Here is a 26,624-nt window from a genome sequence, read left to right as displayed (position 1 = left end):
CACTGGGGAAGGATATCTTTCTGGAGATTCCTCCTCTGTGGAGTCTTTCCTGCAAACCTGGATCTTTGGATACAGGTGAGCATTCCTCCCCTGTTTGTTTCTTTTTCCCACTTTCAACACAATAATCTTTCCAGTTGTAACATATGGTCATTACTTAAAATAGCTTTTTTTTTTTTTTTTTTTTTTTTTTTTTTAAAGCAGGAGATAGAAATATCTCTGCTTAAATTCTTCTCCACTTTGCATTACCAAAAAATCCGTGGACTGTAAAGTGATTGCACTTGTTCTGTAGGATTTCAGCCTTCAGATGCGTTGCTTCCAGGATAGAGAGATATTTTGCCATTGCTCTGTAAGTTATAAAATTGAACTGCTGCAAGATGAATGTTAATCCAGTGTAATGTTTTCTGTAGCCTTTACGTAGAGTGAATGCCACAGTTATAGGAGCTATATAGGAGTTATATCTCTGGAAACTGTCCTGAACCCGAGAGTCCTCAAAGTCTGAAACTTCATATAAGCAATACTGGTGATAAATTTTAACTGTGCTCTGTGGAACTTCAGCATTATTCAGACTGCTATTCGGACTTGAGAAATGATGCTCAAATTGTACGTGGCTTTCTCTATGAGAAGTTTAGGTAGATCTGTGGAAAACGGTTGCTAAGGAAGGTGTTCCTATCTGTGAGGGAATCTGGTGGAATCTGGATCAGTGATAACACACGTGCAGTGGATCTTGTCAAACTTGCATCTTTTCATTAACATACGGTCAGGTGTGAGTGCTGGAGAAAGAGTGCAAACCTAGATCCATGTAAAACTGAAAATAGATTCAATCTCCCTTTATTTTCTGAGAAAAAAAGTAAGCTGTGCTGCTGTTTGTAACTTGCAGGCTGTTATGCAGCCTGTCTGTCCTTTATTCTTGGTACATTTGCTCAGCTCTGACAGGTTGATCGAGGGAGAGTCAAAATGACAACTTGTTTGCTTTCTCCTGAATTGAGAGTAATGATGTATATGCAGTAGCAATGAGGATTTGGTGGTCCCACAGAAGGAGCTGATAACAAGTAACCTGTCTATAAAATGACATTGGACACTCCCAGGCTGCTAAGAGAAGGATACAGCTTCAGTGGCCAAATGTCAAGTATTAATCTGAAGAGAAGCATCTATTTTTCTTTTTGTTTATCCAGATCTTTGCCAGTAGCTTTTTCAGTAATTCTGTAATCAGTAATTCTAAAATGCAGGCTTTTTGTCCCATATGAATGAGCTCCTTTTGAAATCCCCTAAGTCAGAGATTCAAGTAGGCTATTGAAGGGCACAGCGTTTCTTGTGTGGCCTAAACACACAATCATTAAGCAAGTCCCTGCAGATTGGAGTTGTTGGCAAGAATTGCCTTCCCCTGGAAAATAAAAGGTGTGTTAACAAAAAAAACTTGGGACTTCAGAGAGCATTAGGTGGGTAGGAGTTCCCCACCCATAAATTCTAGTAGAGCTTTCGTTTTCACTTCTGTGATGCTAATAGTTTCCCTTTCTAATTTCTCAGCTAATTAGCTTATCTCTCCTGTGCAGGTTTGGGAATGAAAACATAGCTCCTGCTGGAGCTCTCTGATGTTGAGGCAGACATCTTGAGAACACAGATTGAACTGATAGCAGGCTATTTTATAGGGCCTTAAAAGCCACTAAGAAACTAGCAAGGCCCATTAAACTTTCTGTCATGCATATGATGAGAAAAATATACCAGCATAAAATCCACTTTATTGTCCTACTGTGACAGCAGCAGCTATTGTGCCGGGGAGCTTTTGGACAGTAGCTCCACCTCAGTGTTTCTGCTCTACTGGCTGGTGGAGTTTCACAGAAGGGTATCCATACAGAGGGGGCTTTGTGGTAGGCTCCCGGTCACCCATAAGGATTGCAGCACACAGCCTGGTGGTTTGACAAGGAGGAAAAGCTCAACAAAAGTGGAGTGGCCTCTTTCAGTTTCCTGTTTCAAGCCTCACCGTTTGCTTCCTTGCACACAGATTGGTTTGAAGAGGTGGTTGCATGTTGTATTCAAGGCTCATTTCATTGTGACTTATGTTTAGCTGGCTTTTCTTAGGGATGTTTCTGTTCTCCATTTTTCCTTAAGCTGACAGGAAAAAATGCTGTGTCTTTACAGGGATCTGTGCTCACTTCCAACAAAAAATACTTGGCATCTACTGGGCTAGAAACTTAAGGTGAATTGCGAAAGGCTTCCTTTTTTTTTAACCTAGATTTCTGTTTTACAGTCTAAGTGATCTATGAGGAAAGCAAGCAATTATTTACTCTTCTGTCTTCAACTTATTCCCAAGTAATTACTTGCACTTTTAATAATAACCACTCTGCAGTTACATTGTATGTGCCAGAGGCTCTTCATTTCACAAACAGTGCCCATGAGACTAGTTCACACAGATCTTGTGGGCTGTGGTCTCCTGTTGTCATTAGATAAACACATGCTGGGTCCAGCTGATGCTACATGGAGAAACTGAGCTGTCGGCGTGGGATTACATGTTCCTAGGTGTACTTCCTTTCTCTTCAAGTAGAGGCCATCTTCATGGAGAATAAACACTTAGAATTAGCACCCTTGTGTTAGGTTGGTGAATATGGCTTTATTACTATTATTTATTTTTGACTAAGTAAATCTTTTTCTTTCTAGAATAACTTTGCTATTCATCCCTTCCCAAGACAACCTCTGCCATCAAGTATCTTAGCTTCTATCCATTGAAGCATCATGTTCATGCAAATACATGTGTTATTATTTCTGGACATGACTGATGTCAGCACAATGTGAAAACTGTATTTCTGTTTCTCTAGGATTGACCCTGACTTTTTCTCGGAGTCCTGAGTGAGACCTTCTGCCCAAAAAAGCCAGGTGAAATTCTCAGAGGTGTTAGACATGATATTTATAATCCTAAAGGCATGCATGGAAGGGGCCTGGTGGCATGCCAGTGACTGAGAGCTGCTTCTTATTTTTAATTACCCATTTTCTAGATGGGTTTCCACTCTCTTGCATAGTTTCACCTGGCACCTGTTCTTGTGTTTGCACTGTTGTGGCAGAGAAGAGTTGCCTGAAGCCTCCACACACACATAGTTTGCTTTGTACTAAGTGCTGGCCAAGGATAATAGCTGACAAGTAGATGGTTTAGGGTTTTGTTCTTTTATTTTGTTAAGGAACTTCAGACATGATCTTGGTGCTATTCACAGATCTTACTAGCATGGTAATTCTGGGACTCAGTTTGGCTTTCAGAATGCAGCCGTGCAATCTACTGCTGAAAAACTCTTCCATAATGTAGTGTGGTTTTTATTCATGGATGCTGGATGTCTGCCTATTAAGACTGTGTGAAGGAGGCTTGCTGACATATATGGGTAAAGTGAGATATGTCTTGTGGAAGCTGTTTTTCAATTAGCTCTTCAAGAATCTGTGTTAAAATCAAACTGCTGATAGTTTAAATGGTGTGCTACTACATTAAAAACTTCGTGTTTTTTCAGACCAAGGTTTGTAATAGAGGGTGTGCATGTTTTTGACTTCCCCTGGCCTTAAGACTTACTGAAATTTGTGCAATTTTGTTTCAAGAACACTTAAAAGAAGACCAGATCCTGTATCTCATGTGCTTCACCAGCTGTCAGAAGTCAATCCGTAATCAAACCTTTCAGGGGCATCTCTGGAAGATACCGCTCTTTGAGATGGCTGCCAGCTACCCTTATTCTCAGTCTGAAGCAAAGAAAGCCGTAAGTCCTTATTGTTTTGTACTGTAGCTTTTGTTTGGCGGTGTTTTTACCCTCTTCCCCCAACCTTCAAACTAGACATCAAAACAACAGTGGAATAACACTCAGATTTTGAGATTCAGATCTCAATTCATCAAGCTGCTGCTCTTCAGTCAGCAAGTATGCCTGTGGTACAAATGAGGGAGAGTGCATCTTTTGTAGTCTCTGCTCCACCATCTCACTGCACTTGTGACATCCGGGCAGTTGAGTGCCCCAGCTTTCTGGCCAAAAGCAGAATTTAAACTGCCTTTAAATTCACTGACTGTTTCCTTTTGAGAGTGTGCATGGGGCAACTGAAGCAGTATTTTTCTCACCAAGGCAAAGATTAATTCTGCAAGGGATCAAGTCTGCTTATACTGGGAGCAAAACCACCCTCCCTCAGGTAATCCGTCAAAGTCACTGAAATTAATCCATGCATAAATGCCAAACTTCTTCAGCTTCTAACTATTCACTGGCGAAGACCTCTCACTTTGATGTTCATCTCTTAATTCTAGACCTAAAATTTCTATTTGGAAATGTTCTTGTTACTTCCTAGGCTATTCCTAGTATTTTAACAGGCTCATTCAGTTATTCTCACACAGTGTCTGTAGCAACACATTGTTTTACTCCAAAGTTTCATCAGTCCCCAGCAAGAGCTTCAAACTCATCCATAAAATACATAAACATTCATGGTTGAAGGTGAGCTCGCTATCCAAAAATACTGATTTGTATGTGAGCAGTTTGAAGTAAACAGCCTTCATTTTGATCAGGAATTAATGTAACTCTCTGATGTTTTATGTGTGTGATGGTGGTGGGTTTCTTATTTGTTGTTATGTTTTGTTTTTCTTCTTAAAACTTTCCTTGTGATTTAAAAGCAAACTTTCTTGTTGCTTCAGGCTGCCAGTAGAAAGCTCTGTCTGAGGGTGAGAATTAATGCGACCGTCCTGTCCCCTGCCAGGCTGCACTTGCTCCATCCGCCATCCTCGCAACCTCTCCCATGCTGCTAAGGTCCATGTCAGACAGAGCCCCCTGTCATGTTCCCCTTTCACTCGCTGCGTTCTTCTAAGAGCTGTCACCACCCCCTGGAAGCACATCTTCAGTGTAGACACAAGGCTCCTACCAGCCCTGGCGGCAGGCTGGGGCTCTGAAAATAAAATTTATGTCTAGTGGAACTTGGTCTGCAGCTAGTGTCCTCAAATTTCAGGTTACTGCGAGAGCGATTCTGCTTGCGCTGTGGAAAATGAGTCTGGCTGAAGGCAAGCATGAAAGCTGCAAGCAGTGATCCATCCTCATCTCACCGAGATCTCAGTGCACTCTGAGGTGTTTAAGTAACAGTCTTTGCAAGATGCTTCCTTAAATGCAGAGTGGCAGGGCTGTCACTTCCAGAATTTCAGTAATTTCAGTTGCTTTGCCTTGGCCAGTTAGCAATTGCAAACATGTTAATATATTCGTTTTATCATATTAAAAGGAATTTGAAATGTAGGATTTCAAGCATGCAGGAGATTATTTGTATCTGTGTTTCTGATCTCCGGTACATTTTCTCCCTCTGTCCTTCATTTCATTGCCATGTGCTATTTATTTTTATTTTTTCCGTGAGCAGCAGATAGGATGGATGGTGAATAAATGACCCCACAGGCTTTGTTCACTTGTTAAGCAAGGAATTTGCAGGAAAAGAAAAACTGGACTGGTCCTTAAGGTGATGCCAGTGGTTTGCTCTGGCAGGAGTAAATAGCTACAAGTTTCCCACATATTCTTTTTTCTACCTTTTCTCTCTGTTTTCCTATTTTTCTATGATTTTTGCTGTTTCTTATTTCTCCGTCTCCTGATGAAATTGGTCGTAGACCTGTAGTTCATCAGGTTAGAGTGAGCTCATTTAATAAGGTAACAAACATAATAAACAGGTACACAGAGGCTGTAAAGCTGCAACTTTTTCACAGTGGTACATTTTAGTGGCTATTTTAATTGGTAATAAGTAACATTAATCCTGCCCTAATCAGGTGTGCTTTGCCCACAGTAACACTTGCAAAGTGATCCCTTCCCCTTTTCCCAACCCACAAGCTTTTTTGTCTTACTTTCTCTCCCAGCTCTGATGAGGACAGTCACATGGAAGAACCCTGAGTGGGAGTCTGGTGGCTGCCCAAGGTCAACCCACCACAGTAGTACAGTGATTTGGAAGTCAGGGTGAAATTTCATTCACCTCATCTATTCACTATGTATTAGTCATGACGAAAGCTCTTGCAACTTACAGTAGTACTTGGAAAAAGAATTCCAACTATTCGCAGATGGAAAGAGAGCAGAAAATTCCCTATGTTAAGAAGTGTAGCAATATAGTTCCGCTGGATCTTCCCAATCTTGACTAATTGCACAGCTCTCTCTTTCCTGCTTTATTTTTTTTTTTCCTGGACCTTCCCCCAGACAAAGCATGCAATGGCTTTATTTTCGTCTTTTTTCAAGACTGAACAACTTCTTCAAGTGCCCGTCTTGGAAACTACTTAAATTCAAGCCTTGGTGTGTGTTGTCAGCTCAGGACACTGCTGTCAGCAGAACTGGAAGACCCTTTCACAAACCAAATGTTTCTCATTTTTTTGTTGTGGTTTTATTGAAGTAATTCACGTTTGGACCCTCTCCCTGGTGGTGCTTCTTTCTACCCTGAATATTTTTTTGGCAAGTTGTCTAATCCCCTGATCTTTTTCCCAACTAAATTTCCAGATTCCAAACAGACAGTGGTGTAGCAGTTGGTTGTAGCACTAGCTGGTATCGCTGCTTCTTACCCTTTTGTGTCATAGCTGAGGTCTGCAAAATTGTAGACTAAGAGCAGAAGCCTTTGGATTTCCAGAGTAAGGGGGCTTGTGGCATGCTTTCCTCTCTGAAGAGTCCTCTTGGTTAGCACTCACTTTTCTTACAGTGCCTTCAGGTATCAAGGCAATTTCAAACATTTGTAGATGAGGTTAGTTTTTAGATGTGGAGGATCTACTGCTGTCTAAGGGTGATTTCATTAGTGTCTTCGTGCATTTCTTTTCCTGAACAAAATGTGCAGCTGTTGTAATTTCTCAATGTGTTGATAAGGAAGGATATGCAATGTTTTTTCTAAGCATTTATTTTCCCCAGTGAATTAATTAATAAAAAGAGCTGTTCTAGTCGGCAAAAGTGTTTACAAGTTTCAGCCTATTTGGTGAGTTAAATACTGGTGAAAAATGTGGGGTTTTCCTTGTCTTGCTGACTTGTATGAAAATTGCTACCTGTGCACAGTAAATCCTCCTGAATTTTCCTTCTTTCTTTCCTCCTGAGAAAACAAAGCTTTGATATCCACCTGGTTTTAGTCTCTCTGTGCTCTTAACAACTAAGTTAGATCTCCAGAAAACAAAGTTCTTCTTGCCACTTCTGCTTATTCATTGAATTCATTGAAATGCAGAAGTATTTATGCCCACATCCATACGCTACCTCAGTGCCTCATTTCTATTACAACTAAAGGCAGTGGTCCTGTGAAGAGTACTTCATCTATTTTTAGATAGCACCACCTTCTGCTAATGGTCATACCAAACGACCAACAAAAATCACATCCAGATCAGCCAAGTTCTCACCAATAATGGTGAGTGTTACCTGATCTTAGCATTAAAATGATGAACTTCAGAATATGTCATGCTCTACCTGGAGACTGATCATTTAAACATGTTATTGAAAAAACTTGCTTGCATTTGAGGGTATGAATTGTACAGAAATTCAAAGACTTCAACTGTTTTTATCATCTGGCTACTAAATATGACTGAGTGAAATACTGGAAATAGGACTGTGAATTTAAGACTGCAAATAATATATGATTAAGAGCATAGACATCCTATGGCCATCTTCAGGTTTCTCCCACTATTTCTTTAACTTGTAATGTCTATTTCAGCTGTGGTTTCACCTGATCTGAATGTGTGTGTCCTGATCTGAATGTGTGTGTTTGGTGGCCCTGCTAGGCAGGGGGGTTGGAACTACATGATCCTTGAGGTCCCTTCCAACCCGGGTGATTCTGTGATTCTGTGATTCTGTGGTAGCTAAGTCTCACTGTGGTTTAAAAAGCAGTCACAGAAACATTGTGCTAATACATGAGAAATTCATACTTGGTTTAAAATGGAAAATTTCTTTCTTCTGTTTCTAAGTAAGAAGTTTTCAGACCCAGAAGAGTCTAAAATTGACCACAACAGGATGCTATGTGAGTGGGAGGTCATTCCCTATCATATGCAAGGTTAAGGCAGCTAAGACTGCAGTGTCCCACCTTGGTCCATCTAAGAGGCTGCTGTGGAGAGAGGCAGATTATTATTTCCATTACACTCGAGCTAATAATCTAGTTGCTGTTAGCTTTAGTAGCATTGCAGTATGCACTGCAGCACAGACGTTCACAGAACCGAGTGAATGTGCTGTTCATTCTGCTCAACTCCTACGTTCCAAGCTGAGGGTTTCCATAAATCTTGCAGAAAGCATCTCTCATCATTTTATTCTGAACAGCTTGAGAAAGAAAGGTTTTCATGTGATTGTTTATATTTTTTTCTCGAAGTCATAAAACGTATCAGGTGTGTTAAATAATAGGAGCTCTTCTTACTAGTACTCTATATACACACCTTGTTTAAGCACCAGCATCAATACAACTCGTTGTTTCTGGTTTTACTGATTACCTGAGATCATGGTCATACACTCACAATACTATTTTAAGTCAGTTTCTTCAAATAGAATCTCGGCAAAGGTGTGCTTTTGCTTATTAAGAGAACAGTACTGTTTTTCGTCACAGGTTCCTGATGAAATAATTTGCTTTATGTTAATTTCTTGAATCACAGTTTATTACACCAAATCAGACGCTTCTAGCATCTCCAATTTTCTTGGGATGACATGACAGCCTTCTTAAAAGTGACTTTTTCTAACTTGGAGCAGGAAACTATCTTGAAATTCAGAAAACTAGGTTGTTATTGTGAGAAAGGATTCAGTATTATCTCATTAGGGAGTGTCTGAAGCATTTCTTAGCCTTCTTTTACACTTGCTCTTCTTTTAAGACTGTATCACAACAATTATTTTTTTTCCAAAGGGTTTTTTCACATTAACTTTTTCAACTTACAGATCCATGCAACATACTAGTTTTGACACTTCTTCTTATGTGGTCTATGGCAGATCTACATCCAGCCAATTTATTTAGACTCTTCAGTCTTGAAGTTTCCTATTCAGTAGGATTTGAATGGCATTTCCTCCTACTTCAAACTTGTTCATCAGCATTTGGAATCAGGTATGTCTACTACCTTTGTTGACAGTGAACACACTAGGACTGTACGTTTGGTGATAGGTATTTCCAATGTTAAGCACAATTACAGACACCATCCTTCAGGTGAGGTGAGGTTTATTTCTTTCTGTTATGGCCAAAAGCTTGTGAATGGACTGGAGTTGTCCAAGAAAGTGTAACTTGCAGATCTTGCAAGCCTCACAGAGATATTCCATGTGCCCATGTGCTGCCTCAGGGTGCACAGGTACCTATGAGCAACCACAGGGAGCTCATAAAACATCAGATTATCAAGCAACAGCATACAGGTTGTGTGCCATGCTACATTCATCCAGCTTAATCAACTATTGCTATAAGTGCTTCCTATGCGATACTGATGTTCTAACTTCTGCAGAGTTTTTAGCTTGTAGCAGGCACTATGTGGGTCTATTCCTCATTTCACCTTTGTATTTTGCCATAAAACTAATGTCTGAGGAAAGCAAATTGAGGGATTCTTTCATTAAGCTACTGACAAACCACAGTGATGCATATCTTGGTACAGATATGATGCTGTGCAGAGCATCAAGTATGCAGGCAATACCACTGCTGCAATAACAGGAACACAAATATCGACCAACCTGATAGCCTTACTTGTTGGAAAGAATAAGAAGAGGGATTGTCCTATGATAAAGCTGACCTGAGGTATTTTTGCTAACTTCAATGAGCACTTTTCTTGCACTATACTCATAAAGAGAGCTGGATTAATAGATGATCACAAAATAACAAAGCTTATAACATTTTTTTTAATATTTATATATATCATATATATATTTATATTATATATATTTATATATATTTTATATATTTATATTGTCAGTTGAGGGTGGAATCCAGAAAAGAAGGAAGGTAAAGGAGGGTTAGGAAATTCTCTTCTTAAAATGCAGGTCTGGAGAGTGGCTTTTGTGTAAGGAATGACTGAGCAGACTTGGACTCTGGCTTTCAACAGAAAGAACTATTAGAGATTATCAAAATAAGGAGAAGCATGGAAACAATGGTTCGGTATGGGCTATTCGTTATTTCATCTATATACATCATGTGGATGATGTGATGAGAAACCGTGGTCAAAACAAATTCAAGGAGATGGCTTCTGCACTCAAACATAGCTGCGTTCTTGTCAAAAGATGGTGCAGATCTTCAAAGCTTACATAGGTTCAGTGGAAGAACCGACAAATATTTGAAAAACAGGTCTGTGGAGGATTAGTAAATAAGCCACATCACTGTAAGGAAATTTTATCAGCTGTAAGTTGTCTGGGCTGAGACTGTGGCAGGGATACATCACGCATTTTGCTCTTTTCTCATTCAGGCACCTACTTACGGCCACCATCAGAGTCCTACACGGAAAAAAACAGTATGACCTTTTCTGTGTTCCCTAATCTCTAGTGAAATTTTACTGAATTAGGATAATCCTTCTATCTTTCCTTTGCTGAAGCAAGCTTTCTATACCACCCCTTAAGTTAAAGAGAAAGATTGAGACCACTTTGCATCCCTTTCAGGGACATGAGCTCCAAGAAATGAAGTTTATTTTCATCATATAGACTTACTTAGTGTAACATGTATATTAGCACTTATAAAATGTTATAGCACAGATTAATGCAAAATAACCTACAGGCAAATATTTTGCTTGTGTTAAATGCCCTTAAAGAGGGGACAATTTTATTTGTCACCTCGATCAATTTCTAAGAGATGCGTAATTTTGAGTCTCAAAAGCTGCCTCCTTCATAAAATGCAAAACTGACAGATGCAGGATTTGTGGCTTTAAATTAAAAAACCTTATAAAGGTATCTATATAAATGAAAGAGAATTCAATGCCCTAAAACCAAAGCAAATAAAAATTCAATGGGCCTTCATACACTGGTGTTTGTACTCAGAAAGCAAGGTTTAATAAAATTCTTTAATTTTATGGCAGCAGACATGTCAAGTGCAGTTTAGATTTCTCAGACAATAATCATATTTTCTTGCAAGTGGCTGATACACTTATTTTTTAGAGACAGACACAACAAATAATAAGGGTTTATAGTTGAGAAGAGGAACAAGCATTTTTATCAACATGAAAGGGGCATCATAAATTTATGAGACCTCACATACAGCTATAATACAATAAATTAGGAGGATTAATGTAATTGTAGGCTACAGTAACCTTCACTAGTAGAATGCCTATTTTATGGAGCTTGATAATATAGTTTATCACCGCCTCCATGGGAATTCCCACAATATATTAGCTGTGGTGTAACAATAAAGCACACACAGTAAGAGGCATGTCTCTTTTGACACACATTCTCTTCCCACACTTATTTTACCAAGGAAACAACTCCGGTGCAGTTTAATTAAACTGCACTGCAATGAATTAGTCCAGGTCTTAGCCCCCTAACAGTGAGGAGCCTGGCATTACCGCAGGGGGCTGTCCCCCTGTGACATCAGAGACTGCGGAGAACCTGGGAAAAAAAGTGCAGGGTCTCTCAAGTGACACTGTCACTGTGCAAGGCCTTAGCTGTCAATCACAGGATCTGAAAAAAGCTCAGACCGCTTTGCCTTAAACTTTATCTGCCTACACTTGTTCACTTTGATCTGAACTTCAGGACGAGATCAGCTAGTGATGGGGAGAAGTATTTAGAAGGCTTCTCCATTTAGGAAGAAGGCAGACTTTGGTGGCCGATTTAAAAAACAAACAAACAAAAAAAGTTAGTAAACATTCACATGACAAAACTAATTTCTTTATGTGGTTCTTAGCCCATGTGCGTATTGAAATCTGAGTCTTAGAGGAAATGTACAGAGAGGAATTGCAGAACCACAGTCCATGGGACTTTGCTGCTCGGGTCGTGGGACTAAAGCTGTTCTTAAGTCTTTGAAGTAGAATGTGCTTTTCTACAAAGCAGTAATTCCCTCTGTATTTTGCCATTGCCAACGTGACAAAGGCTACCACAATCTTTGGAACTTCTTGAGTGGTTAGCTACTATTTGTTTTTTTTAAAAGAGACCTCCAATTTTGTGGATGAGATTTATCAAAGATAAGCTTGTGATATTACACCACGTTGATGGTGTAACAACTTGTGTTAAATTGACTGAGAAGTAATCTGTTACCAAATTTCTGTTCCCTGATATAGTCAAAGACCATGATTGAGTCACTGTAACTGGTGTATACTGAGATCTTCAGTTTCCTAACAAGGTAGATTTCCCACTCCTTTAATCAATGCTTTGTATCTCAAATTTGCAGCTAGTACATAGAAACTATCCTAAGGTGATATACTCTTTGAAGAAAAGAAATTGATAATGATTTTTTTTTTTCAAATTGAATTGTCTAATTCTCATGATCTTGGAGTGGAGTTTAATACAGACAATAGTATTTCCCTAGAGACAAATGTTGGAACATATAGAAAGGTAATTCCCAATAAAACGTAAAAAATAGTCATCCATTATTTATAGATATGCCTGTGTAGAACTTCTTATTAATCCATAAGACTGCTAAGGGATAGGAAATGATAATTCAATCTTTTCTAAATGCATTTTTAGTAAGAGTTCCTTGCCAGACCAACTTTTTTTTTTTTTAACATATGCACCATACTACAGAGAAATACATTAGACAATGGCAATTAGATCAGTGGGTACTGCTGGAATTACTGCACTCTGTTTAAATGCCAGACGTAGTACCTTAGTGACCGGCTTATCTTGTCTCCACATTTCCATCGGCTACCAAGTCTGAGAAATGACAGTTGCATTAGATGTCATGTAAAGCATCTGACCTTGCTCTCCCAGCACTTGATCTTCGCACTTCAGGCGGACATTTATCACTGTCCTGCAGAGACAGAATTCAGGTGTTTCAGATTCACTACTGGTTTTCATGTTATAAACGGATTACAATGATCCATTCACTTCATCTTTCTGTTGCAGGAGATACGGAAATACAATTTTGCTACTAGCTGGCCAGGTGAATTTACTTGGCGGAGAGAGAGGAGAAGGTTCCTATGGGTGAAAAGACTAGGAAGAAGTGTTTAGCCCCAGGGGACATAGTCTTCAATTCACTCAAATTCCCTGTGTTTTTAACTGCTTTGCTGGTAGAGTTGAAGACGTTGATTAATCAGTTTTCATTGCTTTGGTTTTTATGACACAGGGAACGGCAGAGGTCAGAGATGTTCAAATGGGATAAACACACTGAACAATGGCAATCCTAGGTGCAAAACAGTAGTCCTTCCACAAAATAGACAAGTCCTTCTGTAATTAGCAGAGGTACCTCCATTAAAACTTCCCGTCACATCTCTTTGAAAATTGGGCATTACAGTGACTGTGGTACACTGCAATGGACATAAGATTTCAATGGGATTTTGCTTGGTCCCTGTGAAGGATGTGGCCCGGTGTGCTCCTTCCCCATGGGATCCAATAGACAGCTTTTGTGCTAAAGCCTTGCAAAGAGGCTGGTTAAGGTTTTCACAGACCAGTGTTCCGATTTGTAGGTTTCTCTGTATAGTGGAGATGAGTTAATGCAAATCACAGGTCTGCAAGTCATGGTTAATCCCAGTATCTGTGGATACAGATAAAGCAGCATTGACAAACATCATCTTTCATGAGTAAAATTTTTATCCTATGCAATAAGCTAATTTTGCCTGAGTAGCTGAGCAGTATTTGCTATTATTGCACATAAATACAGAGAAGAAAGTGACTGGGAATTTGCTGTAACACACCAACTGTTCTTGGTTTTGGTTTTATACTTTACTTTGGCAGGAGAGATATGGGACTTTTCCCACTGAGTTAGTGGGTTAGCTCAGAATTTCTGTGAGATCTTAAACACAATGAGATCCATATCTTATTTGATATTTTTCAAATTCTGATAAAACAGTTAAAGACAGGCTGAACTATTTGAACGTGGTGAGTTTCATTTAATGGACTACATATAAGTAAATTAAATAACTATTAAATTTTTCATTCGGATTATAGTCTTTAAATGTTGTATATAAGCCAGTGTGATTAGAACTATAAAACAAAAATAAGTGAATAATCTCAGGTTTGCAGTGTGTTGCCTTATTGTGGAAATACACATACATTTTTGCTTCTATGAGAGGCAGGGCAGACTCTATCCAACTATGCAAGAACAAAGGGAATGCTGTTTTATCTCATGACTCACCACCAGATTTGTCAGCAAAAACCTAGCTGCAGGTTCTTTATTATTGCTGTGAAGTCAGAAGTGCTAAACTTTTTGTTATGCTGAGTTGCAAAAATCAAGGATAAAAAAAATCTTGTAAGCTACAAAACATACAAATTTGACTTGGAAGTTGTTAAGAGAGATTATATGATGCTAGACTTTTCTTACCACATTTCTTGCCACTGTGGGCATGCCTATTGAATAATTGGTTCTGGTGTGAGTTATGTACTCAGTGCCAAAGGTGAGAGTGAGAGTCAAGGTCAATTATTTGACTGTTGTGCCCACAGCAAAAGGGCTTTTTGCAGTTCAGAATTCTCGTTCAGGGTGGGAATACGATATGCTGTTGGAAATCCTTTTCTTTCTAATTTTACTGCTGCTCTACTTTTCTTACAGATCTAGTTTCTGTCTTAAAAATTTTACTAATCATTTCTACGTTCCAATACACATCAACCTGTCTTAACTACAACTGCATTTGACTATGTAGCTTTCATTTAACAATATTATTTTAGTGACTCACATGGTACAGGAAACCTGGAATTCCACATGAAAGGGCCAAACCCTCTATCTTTTAAGATATAGCCTTCAAAATAATGCTATTTCAATTAGAAATGCAACCCACAAATTACTGTGCAAAGAAGCAGAATTTGGGACTCTTTCATAGAATTTTGCGTGGGTAAAATCTTGCTGTGTCTAAGCAATGACTGAAATTTCTGGTAGGATTTTATTATTTTTTTCTTAATCAGTGCTTTCCTGGGTAGCATGTTTTTATTAGGGTACAGAAAGAAATCTTTTCCAAGAAAATTCGTTCAGCTGCACTAACACTGTTCTCAGCATCTGAGGACTTTGCATAGCTACAATTGAATTGGAGGGCCATATTGATTCTTGGTACCTGAGCTTGAGACCAAGCATAGTCTCTATTCGCTTGCTGGGCCTCCTGCAGGGGAGTTTGACATCAAAGAGACAAACTAGCTAAGTCATAATTAGCCCCAAGCTTGTTTGGTGTAAATTGTAAACAATATATCAAGTTGACTAATTGTAATGAGTCTAACTACCAGACACTGAACCTTGGGGATTGGCGCGTCCTGTCGCCACATTAGCGCTTGATGCTTCATCCAAGAGAAGAGCAGTGCACAGCCTGTGTGTCAGGAATCTCAGCACTTGAACTCAGCACTGCTCGGGGACATCCATCAATGTCACCAATGGATGGGAGTCAGGTGCCCCTGATTCTCTAGGGCTCGTGCAAGTGCGGCCAAGCCATGCACAATTTCTCACGTTAATCTCTGCAATTTGAGGGCTTTTTCAGATGTAGAAAGGTTGAAAGGAAGCAAAAAAACTCTTCAAGAAAGTCACAGTCACTGCTGTCATGGAAAAAAGCTATCTTCTGAAATGTAGTTTTATTGAGGAAGCAACCAAGCCCCTTCTTTTCTATTCAATTTCATACCTTTCAGTCATTTGGAAGCTGACAAACCTAATCTACAGAAGGCTTACTAAATGTTTATTATTTACCTTGTTGTTTACCTTAATTTCCCTGACATCACACAAAGGCAAACAGGGTTAATGTGCGTCGTAGGGAGTTGGTGCATTTCAACTAACAAGAACTCTAGTTACAAACTAGACTACTAGTTTAGCTTGACTGACACAGATTCACCATGCGACTACATCAGTACATGCTGCTCTTGTTCAAAGCTATGCGATCAGATGGGCACAACGGGAATTTACATGCTATTTGTCTGTGGAACCTGCTTTATCACAGTATCAACAAGACATGGGAGCAGAGTAGAGATTATTATCAGAGCAAGTTTTGGTTAGCTCATATTAACTCTGAATATAAGAAATATGCCCATAAATATATTTCAGATAATGTGTGGTGATACAAAGGAATAAAGATGAATGTCTGAAACATCTCATTGCAAACCAGCAAGCACTTACAAGATAGGAAAAAAATATCTTCATGTTATCTGCTGAGCCCCTAAGCTCTTAGCAGAATATTTTTCCCTGTTTATTCTCATTTTTTCCTCATTTCTAAATTACCTTTAGTCTTGTAAGTGTATCAGGCGTGAAAAAGAAAAAAAAAAAGGAGCCAAGTGTGCACATTTGGTATTGAATGATGCTGCAAGGAAGCAAATCATCAATATCAACCTGTAAAAATCTTTCAGAATTCAAGAAATGTGCCTACTGGGATATAGAGTATCTGTGGGCAAGGATTAACAAGTTCCTTTATTACTCAGACACCGCTCTGGCCTTAACTGGGAAGTGAAAATGTTTTTCAGCTTATTTCTGGCTCCTGGGGGCAGTAGGCATAGCTTTTTCTGTCACCTGTGCAGAAATATCTCCTGATGAAATCATCTTAAAATGCAATTCTTTATAGTTTATTTCCCGATGATTGAGAGAAGTGCCCACTAAATACTGTCTCAAAGTCAATGAAAGAAACGCTTTCTTCAGTATCACAAGGATATCCACTGTGCAAAAGGAAGAGCTGTTTCTCCTTCCCTCTAGCACGTGTTTAATGCAAGACTGAGGGAGCTGGGAGGTGCAGACAGCTGCCCCCTGGCACAGCAGAGAATTCAGTCCTGAAGGGTCTGTGGGAGCTGTAAGCAGTGCACATGATTCCAGTCATTAGTCATTTAGTCAGTTATTATGCTAAGGAGGGAAGTTGGGAGTTGTACTTGGTAACTTTTAGGACAGAATCGGACTGAGAACAGTCATTTGCCAGTGCAGTCTTTCAGAGAACTTTGGCTTGGGGTTCCTTTTCTAAATGATGGTGGTATTTGCATGTTATAAGATGTTTTTTATGAGTTATTTATTGTTTTTGTGGCATCAGTGAAATCTGTGTAAACCAGCATTTTAACTGCATCAAACTATATTTTGCCTGTTATTCCATTTCTAATTACTACATATGATAAAGACTGAGGATGCTAACTGTTCATAATTCAGGTGCTCCTGAATATCATGGATTCTTTTAATTTAAACATTGGGCTTTAAAGTCCCCATATTGTAGCAGCAAGTGTGAGGCCCTGATACTTTATGATACTGAGGAAGATATGTGTCCCCCAGACTATGAAGTGATTGGCTTCTGGAGCAGGTAGACTTTACAGGCCAATTCACAAACACTAGAGAAACAATGCAGATGCTGAATCAACTTGTCTCCAACTGGTTTTGAGTCTGTGTCGATCAGTCTGTGAAAAAGAAAACAGTTTCTCCTAAGTGTGCTGTGCTCTCACTGAAATCTGAAGCCCAACTGTGCTCACTTAGCTGGCTTACTTTAGGGCAGTGGGAAGAACAGTGAGTCTTTATCATAGTGACAAAGGTATAATATTTGCTTGTCACCAAATCCTACCCAAAAGAGGGCACAAAACAGTACATTTTGCTTCATGCCAACAGCAGTATGTCTGTGGTCCCCAGCATCCCAGGAAATCCATTCATCACCTTGCAAGGCTTCAAGGTGTTAAATAACTACAGGCAAGGTGCCAGGATGGACAGAAGGTTGGTTAACTCATAAGGACATCTGGATCTGCAGACATGTAACTCATGCCACAGGTTTAGCATGGTCCCAGCATATACTCTTATGCCAATTTGCATGAGCACACTGTGGAATGAGCTGCATATAACCCTGTAGGTTCCTTGGATGTCTCTGCACTGGGCTGATAAAAGTTCAACGAGGCTTTGCTGGGCACACACAGATTGGTGCACTTTGGAATGGCTGTTTCGTGCCTGTGTTAGAACATTCTGTTTGCCAACAGGGTGTGATCTGCCAGATGAACCCATGGAAGGACTGTGTAAAGCAAATAAGAACTCTGTTATTCTAAAGGCCTGTATCAGCTTACCCTTTTATTACATTGGTCCCCCCCATGAGAGTTATGACAGGGATCCAGAGAATCTAGCAATAAAAACCCAGAACTCCACTAAGCCTGCACAGCCTGAGTTTGTAGCACCACCATTTTTTATTAACTTGTTTTCCTGTAATTCTGAGATTTTTATACCTCAGAAAGTGAATCGCTATGGTGGTTTCACAATAATTAACTAAAAAATTGAAGAGCTTTTAGTTGTGGCCAACCACTATTTTAATCATCCCCAGACAAAACTGCATGACTGAGTTTGCATGAAAACAAGAATGAGCCTATAGAAGCATACAGACAGAGCAGGTGTGTTTTCTACAGTGAGACTAGGGGATCTAGAAATTCGAGGCAAAAGTTTTTACTTGTGGCCCCCTAACTGTACCATCAGAAATCTGGATTATACATAAGATTTCCCTCTGCATTATCCCGCACCTCTGCTGTTGTGGTATGATGACAATCCAGCACCTCATTTCTGAGTGAGTCTACATCTCTGGCCAAAATGACAGCCTTTGACTCATGTTAGCTGTCTTGTTTCAAAGCCTCTTCCTATTTTATTTCTTTTATCCACTAATGTAATTTTAGTAACACAGATCTTCCACTAAATCTTGAGATTAACCACCTTTCCTGATTAAAAATGGCTTTATTGATAATGGAATATTGTAAATTGTATTATACTGTAGAAGAATTCATTGTAAATACATCTCATTTGTTTCTCTGTCTTCAGAGATCACATACAGTATAATTTCAGGCTTTGGGTGTTCTACTTATCTGAAGAATTTTCTGCCTCTTCTTAAATGCAGGGAATGAAGCTGATAAATATTTCAGTATTGGGCCCAAGCTATGATTTTGAAGTTAAATACAATGGCAATGAAACAGCAAAGTAGTTCTAAGGGTCAAATTCTGGCCCTACTGGTAAGTAGACTATATGCAGCTCTCTTTGTAGTCACTGGAAACTGAACGTGTATCAGACGTAAGTTTAGGTGTTACGCTATAGCAGTATGAATCTCAGTATCCATATTTTGAGAAAGATCATTCAAATGTTTTTCTAGCTGTGTTCTTGTAATAATTTAACTATGCCTTAGATTATCCTGTTACTTGAAAAATATATATATAATTATTTAAACAGTCCTGCACTAATACCTGGTCACATAACCAGAAAGAAAATAAATGAAGATAAAGCTATTATTCCTCTAAATGCCCACCGGAAGTTTAACTCCCAAGTCATTTTTGTATTAATGCTAAGATCTTCAATTGATTTAAAGAGAGTTGAAACAGTCCCTGACTCTCTTGGCATACCAGCATTTTGTAGAAAAACCTGACACGTGTTCACTTACGCTTTCTTATAGCCATTTAGGAATATCTGATAAAATTAAAACTGATAGCGTAACATTTAAATTTATATCTTTCTGTACTGAGCATAACTTTGTCACAGTTCGCTTCTTCTGCTCTCTTCTACTATAGATTTCTTCTTTTTATAGGTGTGTTTTTTATCTTGAGTATGCCCTTTAATTTCAAATGAGAAATAAGCCTATCAGCTTCTATTCTATCACAAATATATATTACTGCAGATAATCAATACGGCTAATAATTCTTTACAGTTTGCTGTAAAGCGCACAGCAGCATCAACTGGATATAAATTAGCAATCATCAGGAACTTATGAGTGGCATTTTGGCACTCAGTGATGCTATACGTCCAGGAAAGAAAAAATATTTTCCTCATTATGCCAATTACCCTTAGGATGTTTGTGGTTCAGTTGTGGTGCCCACACTTGGCTGGCTGTTAGTAATAATGTCTGTTGTCAACAGTTTCTTGGAAGAGCAATTGCTTCTCTTCCCCTCTGTTATATCTTCTTCTGAAGTAGTTTATGCAGTTTCTGTTATTTTTGTTGCTTGGTTCATCTAAAAATGCTCTGGCTGGTCATCTGGTATCTCACTTTATATATCTGCTACATGGCTACTTAAGGAATGACTGTTAATATTAATTTACTGTTAATTTATCCTTTACTTATTCCAGAGAAAAATGGTAATAGTATATTCATGTAGAGCATCTAGATGAAGACTTAGAAGTACAGACTGACTCACTTTATGACCTCAGAGCAGAAGGAGGCACATAGTCAGTATCAGAGACATGGCAGTTTTGAAACTACTGGCCCAGCTCTTTGTCTGCTCCTAATCTGTTGGATTTGCTATCACTACTCAGGTGTTTGCTACTGATCAACTGACAGGAAATCTCTGAATCTCTTCTTCTATACATTAAACTTGGGGTTCATTTTTCTAGAGGACCACAAGTTGTTTTGTCAAAGCAGATGTTGTCTTTTGCACTTGATTGACCACTTAATGACTCCGACTCAGCAAGAGGTAACACTCCTTCAGTTTTTGTGACTAGCTTCATATTGTTCTGTATTTTAATATGTAGCTCTCTACTAGATCATAATTAGATCAGACATTATTTTGGTGATTCCCCAGCCTTTTTTCTGGCATTAACATAGCAGTGATACAACCTGCAAAGTGTTTGAAGGAACAGTAATAGGTGCAGGTTAGTTTTAGGTGGAGTTTGAAGGAAAATTGTTAAAATAACATTAGTTTATTAATCCTAGGAATGTTTGAAGACATAAATTCATTTAGTCCTGTTCAAAATCTCAAGTTCTGTCCACACAAGATTAAAAGTAAGATTAAAATGCAGATGAATCTCAAAAACAAAAGACTGTATAACATGCAGCAGGGTTGGACAATCATCATCAAGGACATAATGAGCCAGGAGGAAACAAGAGCGGGCTCTCTTCATCCTTAAAGGTAATTGAAAGCCTTGAGCAGATCTGCCATTATATCTGGCATCTCTTGGATAGAAGCAAGTGCCATGCAGCACACATCCATGGGGAGCCTGAGACATCCGACCTTCATGTGTGTGTTGCATTGAGGAAGAACTGTAACTACTGTGTGCATGCTGTGTCATCAGTCTGTGCTTGTGTAAAAATCACTGGTGTGAAATTTGCATTCACAACAAGAGGCTAGAGTTAAGTAGGGCAGCCTGTAAAATCCTAGACAAAAGGCCAAAGTCTTTGTATCCTACCTGGAGAAATTCTCCATGTGGAAAAGCAAATGTGGCTGGGAAAACCTGGATTGTACGTAGTCCTACTGCTACTGCTTGGGTGAACATTTCTATACTGCTTAGGGATAGCTTATGTCTAAAACAGTGCTACTTTCAAGTCAATTTAAAAGCACTTCTACTTTCAGATTATCCCTGGATTGCTGCATCTTCAGGAACTATGAACTGAAGCCAATGGGGCCTACATCTCCGACTGTGCCATGGAGCTTGCTTTTTCAGGTAGGACCCAAGCTGTGCTGGCTCAAACAAATATTTCGGAAATTCTTTTTCCTAGTGCATGGCTTTTATGATGTAAAAATGAAAAGAAAAGCACCTGGTCTTTTTTTTTTTTTTTTTTTACAACTGATACATATCTAACTTTCTAATGTTAAATGACCTGGAAGAAATAATATAAGGCTGAGTCTTTAACCTGTTCAGAATGAAAGAAGGAAAGGGCAAGAAAAATTTATTTTTACACAAACACACAATAATTATGAAGAAAAAAAAATCAGCAAAATAAATAGTGAGTAGCATATACGAACATAAAATTACCTAGAAAAATATGGGTGGATAACATCCTGCTTCATTTATTATGTACTATGTTGTAGAACAGTGTTTTTTTTCTTTAGCTTGAGTTCAAACAGAACAAACAGGTCTCCTATTTGCACATCATTTAATGAGATACAGATTGTAAGAATGTCTCATGCTGTTAGTCACCTATTCCAAAGTATTTTGGTTTTCATGTGGAAATGCTGGCAGGTGCTATGTGTTCACTTACTTACTTGCATTTACTTGTAAGTATGTGCATGAGAGAAGGTTCACTGTAGTTGGAAGACTGTCAAGAATTAGGAAAATAAGGCAGTATTAAGTTTACAATGCCAGATAAACAGAAAGAAACACCATTAAGCTACCAAAAAGTCAGACATGGAATATAAGATCACCATTTTCTAAGCATAGGGACTCTTGAAAAGAACATAATCTGAGGGAACAAATTTCCACCGAATATCTGTGCATAACTGTAAGAGTTACGGACACTTTTTCCACTGTGCCACATTTACCTGCTTTGAAACTTTTAATTCAAATTCCATAGCAACTAAAAAAAAAAAAAAAAAAAAAAAAAAGAAAAGAAAGAAAAAGTAAAAATGCTTTTGAAGATTGTTTTTTTAATACCTACTTCAAATCAATATTCACAAATATTTATAGTTGGTCGCTCTCTTTTCAATACTGACTGTTATTGCAGATTAAGGAAAGACCAAATGAAAGTTCCTACACTAAGTAACAATTATAAAAGTCACATTTTCACAGCTCTGTAAACAAACTACAGAAAGCTGTCTCAGAATTAATGCACAGAACGATTCCAGCTTGATTCTATGCTCTCCTTCCTAAATATATGTTAGGTCCCGTTTCCCAAATGTATTCAGCCATGTGATATGTAGTACCAGCTCATTCATATCAGATGAAGTGTGACTGGAAATAAAGCTGGATCTTTTTAAGAAGACACAGTCCTTTGCTCTATATTTCCAAACCAAAATAGCCAAGTTCATTGTATTTTTGCCTACATTTCATTACTGATCCTTTTCCTTCTAAGTGAAGACTAATGTAAAGACAATCGCTAAAGAAGCAGCAATCATAATACCCTATACTAACTAAATTCAGACTTACGGCTACTCACAGGAGAAATACATGACAGATCCATTGTTCTGTATTAGCAGGATATTGTCCCAGTATATGAACACATGCAAACTTTGAAGGCTTTGAATATTTAAGGCAAGACACTAGTGGCTCATCCCAGTGGGAACCACAGAAAAGGGGAACCTGATTAAATTTAATGTCATTGTCACTTTTTTTTCCATTGCTAAGAATTATATAGGTAGCCATAGCTACCACACTGTTCAGACACCATGACCACAATATTCTCCCTCAGAGGTTGGCGTCAAGGGCTGAATTATTCACTCCAAGAATGTGATTCATTACTAGATGTGATTCTTGCAGATTAAAAGTTTTGTCAGTATATAAAATACATACACATATTCTAGAAGCTTATTTTAAAATTACTGCAACACCCTCACCAACCTGAGCAGCTACCAGTTTTCAGAAGCATCACATAAGTTTGGAGCACATCTGTCCCTGCCCCACTCAGAAAACTTTCAGAAAACTGAGCAGTTTTTACTGTTCACTGTACTGCAAAAGATGACAATGAAAACTAAAGTAGGGTTACATAAGAAACTGCTTACAGACCCTGAAATTAAAGTGTTTTAAAACTAGCTGCTTAGAAATGTTTGCCTGCATGAGCTGTCCCCTTATCTATTGTTTATTCTGCGAAATGAAATCTCAAATATGTATACTGTTTAAATGTAGAAAGTGCACAGCTCTGTTTTTCCACTGCTTTTTCTGTTGCTAACTCCCATTTCTGCAGACTTGCCTCACAGTGTTATTCCTAAATTGGATAGACTAATTAGACTCATTTCCATCCCAAATAACTTCTGTGAGCATGCCTCATTTACCACTCACTGAGATACATGAATAAAGAAATGTCTCTATCTACAAGGATCTGCCTAGTGTAAAATGGCTGGTACCTCCATCATGCTTAAAGAATAGCATTATTATTTTTTCCTGAGTGCAGTATTAGTAGCTGATTTTACATTTTTGCTCTTTTTTGAGTTGTAAAATAAATCTCTAGCTTACATTGCTTACAAAGCGTAATACGACAGCAATCCTTTCACATAGAATGACTACACTGACACAATACCTCTGAGTTTTGCTGGGCTTAGGGGGTTCAACAATGAAGAGCACGAGATGGGCAGAACCATTAACATTTATGCAACTTGATCTCAACAGGGAAGCCGATGATAGGCAAAGTGGCCAAGAGCCCTATTGTATCCCCTGTAATTGTTTTTTCAGTGTGAGGCAGGATTATTGGGTATTGCTGCTAGGTGAGCAGAGAACTGCAATACTCTGAGTGATTTTCTCAAAAACTTTGTGAGGCTGGGTCTCTGCCTAGAGTCCATGGGAGATGCACGGCAAATCTGAGTGGGGCTCCCAAGTTAAAGGCAAAATGTGACTGCTTAGGAGAGAAATACATATATACAAATAGTAAATGCTGGTTGGTTCACCAAAGTTTATTTTAATGAATGAATATTCATTTTGTTTAAAAATGAGACTAAATAAAATGTGTTAGTTGCAAGGCAGCAATTTGTGTCATGTTACCCTAGCTGGAAGAAAGCAGTTTTTACTGCTTTCCATTGATGATGTTTCTCAAATTAATTGTCGTGTTTCTTTGTGCTTTTTTTTCTGTTTCCCAGAAAGCTTTAACATCTGACACCTACTGCCAATTCAGGAAAGGGCTTCCTGAATAATGTAGCAGGTCTTACTGAATAGTTAATTTTCTAAGTTAGATACACACCTACTTCAATGTACCTTACTATTTAGTATTTTTTAATTTGTCAGAGGCCCTTGCTTACATCAAGTATTTTCTCTTCCAGCACCAGCCCTGTGAAACTAACACAGAACAGGATTACAGAGCTGAGCAAGTGAGGAAGGAGTCAGAGCACTGGACTCTCCATTTACCAGCACCACAAAGATGATAAAACTCTACAGAAACCAGAGCCACTGTGGTTTCTGACTAGCATGTCGTTTTCTGAGCGGTAATCTCAACCCAACTAGAAACCCTTGATGGCATGCCTGTGGTTTTCACAAAGAGCTGCCCCCCATCCCAAGAGATGTGTGCCCTGCAGGCCTGCGGCTGGCCACATGAGATGCAGCATGCTTAGCGCCTGGTGCTGCTGGTGGCTGTCACCCCTCTAACTCCTCCCAGGGAGGCATCCAAGGAGTCTCTCTCACACATATTGATCAACCACAGGCACGAGATAACCAAAAATGCAAATATTGCCTCAGTGTGGTCTTAAGTCAATATTTTGAGCTGCTGCCTGGCCTGTTTGATGACAGCCAGAGGTTGGAGGTCACCTACCTGTTGATGGTGGCACTGGGAGCACAGGAGGCAGGGTCAGCAATCATCCATGCTACTGTTCAACTAGGTTTGTTTGCTGATCGAGTCTGTCAGCTACAAAACTCATTCCGGTCTCTCCTCTGGGAGCTTTCTCCTGATACAGAAAGAAGGGACGTAGAAAAACCCAGTTCTTCTTACCAACAGCTCCTATCTTTAGTTCTTCTGAAATGTCTTTTGACCTTCTTGAAAACTTCTGGGAGATAACGGGAATAAATCCAGAGGGTTTGTCACTGAACCCAAAAAGTAGTAGGATTTGGTGCTAAACAGTACAGCTTGTGTCCACTACATCGGAGAGAGAAGCTATTTGTGTAAAGCTTTGCAAAGTCTGTGCTGCTGCTCTGCTCCGCAAAGGAAGCCTGGCATCTAGTGGACGTTTTGCTGTTGCATCACTTTCACCTTTTTGCTTAGCAGAGCTGACAGCTAGCTACCTATATAAAACCTATACAGAATTGAGCACCGATGTCCAATTCATGCACACGACTGCAAGTTGTTGTGAGGTGACAAAGTCCTAACTATTGTTCAATGTTCGTTCTGAGTCTCATCTGTCTGGCTGCCACTTGGAAAAATACATTGGAGCTGCTATTTTAAACAGCTCTTCTATGGGACTTGCTTTTCTGCAGTACATTGTTTTCCATGTTTTGTTTTGTTTTGTTTTGTTCTGTTTCCCCACACTGAATACAAACCTGTGGGGGGAAAAATCTTATTTACAACGAAATTGGTCTGAATACCTACTCAGAATGAGAGAATACAAGATAGAGTACAGATAGAAGGTACCATGGCAAGAACTCACATCAGTAAGTGTCAAATACATTTTTGTGTTTTCATTAGTTGTTCCATCAAGATGCAAGCAATGTTGAATTTCTTCTTTCCTTACATTTTGAATTTAACGTGAGCATTTAGACTACTTCTCTTGAGCACACATTTAAGTTTCTCTTCTCTTTCATGTTATTCTGAGCTTAATGGAGGCCAAGTTGTAAGTTATAACAACTGCTGTGTGGCACAGTTGCTTTGTTACTTGGTTTTGGTTTTTTTTTTTTTTTTTTTGATCTGTTGCTTTCATTTAGAGCAATATTTTGCTGTTATTATTCACGCTAAGTTATGCATTACTATGTACTTAGTCCAATTAAAAGTAATGGGATTAATTCTGGAATAAGATAATATGCAGTATTAACAGAAGGAGAGGACATGATCCATGTGATTAAATTATTTTATGCTTATGAATTAAGTACAATTCTACAGCATTTTTAATGTATTTCAGAAAAAAAGCTAAAATTCATAGTTTTCTCAAAACGAATTCATTCTGATTACTATTTCAATAATATGGATCTAAGTGGATCTAAGTCTCTGAAAAATCATAGGGAACAAAAAAGTTTTAAACCTGCTATTCGCTAAGCCTGGCACAAGCCCTCATTGGCACTTTTCTCCCCCTGGTGGACATGAGCTCTGCTTGGTTTTTGAATCAGCCAGCATCCTTATCCTGCTTATGTGTTGGACGACCTGACTTCTGCAGGAAATGAAAACCAATAGTGGACAAAAATGTAGC

At 38.8% G+C, this 26,624-nt stretch overlaps 1 long non-coding RNA gene across 2 annotated transcripts; it reads left to right on the top strand.

Annotated features, from left to right (window-relative positions):
• Positions 1-26,259, top strand: LOC122157038. 2 transcript variants are annotated; one of them, XR_006167756.1, is made up of 5 exons: positions 1-75; positions 2,811-2,868; positions 3,571-3,725; positions 21,225-21,315; positions 24,558-26,259. It is a non-coding gene; the product is annotated as an uncharacterized LOC122157038 (long non-coding RNA). The 2 variants fall into 2 exon arrangements; XR_006167755.1 differs by lacking the exons at positions 1-75; positions 2,811-2,868; positions 3,571-3,725 and adding exons at positions 8,886-8,994; positions 18,791-18,902; positions 20,191-20,348.
• Positions 26,260-26,624: the final 365 nt, after the last annotated feature.

Source organism: Centrocercus urophasianus, unplaced genomic scaffold (assembly GCF_019232065.1).
Source record: "Centrocercus urophasianus isolate 14NV4802_14NV808 unplaced genomic scaffold, USGS_Curo_1.0 seq_13, whole genome shotgun sequence".
In the NCBI taxonomy this organism is placed as follows: domain Eukaryota; kingdom Metazoa; phylum Chordata; class Aves; order Galliformes; family Phasianidae; genus Centrocercus; species Centrocercus urophasianus.
The sequence above is the reverse complement of the archived record's forward strand: the minus strand, read 5'-3'. Positions and strand labels throughout refer to the sequence as shown.